The sequence below is a fragment of the Apaloderma vittatum genome, unplaced genomic scaffold (genome assembly GCF_000703405.1).
Source record: "Apaloderma vittatum isolate BGI_N311 unplaced genomic scaffold, ASM70340v1 scaffold39810, whole genome shotgun sequence".
NCBI classification, from domain to species: domain Eukaryota; kingdom Metazoa; phylum Chordata; class Aves; order Trogoniformes; family Trogonidae; genus Apaloderma; species Apaloderma vittatum.
The window spans coordinates 29,571-31,438 of record NW_009693706.1 but is presented as its reverse complement, the minus strand read 5'-3'; positions in this window follow the sequence as shown (position 1 = coordinate 31,438).

The following is a 1,868-nucleotide window of genomic DNA, read 5'->3' as shown; positions in this document are numbered from 1 at the left end:
AAGGGAAGGGAAGGGAAGGGAAGGGAAGGGAAGGGAAGGGAAGGGAAGAAGGAAGAGAGGGAGAGAGAAAGAGAAGAGAGAAAGGAAAGAAAAAGGGAAAGAAAGAAAGAAAAAGAAAAAGGAAGGAAGGAAAGAAGGAAAAGTAATTACTTCTGGCTGTGTCTCTTTCTGTCACATTGGTCTGTGTTTATAACTTGTTCAATTAGCATTAATAGCTAACATTTGTGCTTTTTATTCTCGTTTATTGTAGGGTGGCAAACACACAAAGATCAGTGCAGTATTGTGCCTCAAAAAATGAAACACAAGAAAAATAAGGATTCAGGTTTTTTTGCTCTGACTACATATGCTGTCATAGAAGGAGTGTTTGATAGCAAGTTGGTAGAGAGTTTGTCAGTACACAAAGAACTGAGATCTAAAGTGAGTTTTCACCAGTTTTAAGTACAAATGAAGTGGTATCTTGCTTTCTCCCGGTAACTGCATTGATCAAAAGCAACTTGTGGTTTTGGCTTATTTATCAGTTTGAAACTCTCCCAGTGCTTCTAGAGTCTCACCAAGAGACACTGTTGACCAAAACTCAAGCCAAAAAAACATTTGTCCTTTCTGAATTCAGCCTTTTTCTTTGCAAGCCAAAAGTCAAGTCTGAGTTTTAGTGAGTTTATCCAAGTATAACAAAAATTCCTCATCATGAAACACTCAACCAACCCCAAGAGTAGACAATTACTTGGAACTAGTCACCGACTGAGATGTTACAGATGTCATGGAAAAGAAAGCTCATATATGTTTTTCTTGAATAGTAATGGCATAGAACACAGTCCTTACCAGCATCTTTGTCACTGGCACTCTAGTTATCTTTTGTGATATTTCAGGGCATTGCTATGCTAAGTCTTGAAAAGGATTATTAGGCAACTTTGCACCTATAGTTGCAAATATATTGGTTTAACAGTGACTTAGCAGGCAGCAAAAGGAATCTTCAGAGCTATTTATAGTCAGTCTGTGTCAGCAAATGGACCAAGAAAATCCTCAATCGTAATGTATTAGAGTGATTTCTAAATTGAACTTTATATAGAATATGAACTCTGTATACTGCACTGTTGCTATCTCCAGTGTTGTATCAAAAGCAAGATGAGGAGAAAGGCACACTAAATATACAGGTTTCATAATGACTATATTTATTCCTTTGATGGCTACTTACAGAAACTGAATTTATGAAGTTGTTCTTAGGATTTGGTGTTCATATGGGCACATTTGCCCAGGGCAGTAAGTTTCTTCACTCTTGATGAGCTCAGGTAGAAGTATTTTACTCAGCTAAATGAAATTATTTAAATATTTAATTTTAAATAACACCCCCCCCCATTTGTTTAAATAAGAAATTGAAAAGCTATAGAAGAAATACCTTCAGTAACAGGAAAGTTTGTCAGTCATTTCATTTGGCCAGGATTTCACTCATGGTATATACCGTGCAACTGAAGTTGCAAGTGGTTCTAAAAATAGCACCATAAATTAATAGAAAAATGTTATCAATATTGCTATGGCGATTCAGAAATGTGGAGGATATTTTATGGTTAATAATGTAGGTAAAGAGTGTGATTGGGGTAGTGATCTTAGTGTACTTACAACGTACCACTGGTTAAGAAGTGGTGTCTGTGTCTAACATAAAAGTGAATGTTAATGTTCAAAAACTGTACCTGTAACTATAATATTATATTAGACTACTGGACCATTACTTCCAATGAATCAAATATCCTAATACTAAATGAGATGCAGTGTGTGGGAAGAGGAATCGGAGCCAACAGACTCTGTTGGGCTTAGCAGTTTGGGTTGGGCTGCAGAAGCAGCAGGAACAGCAGCAGCATCTCAAAATGTGACAG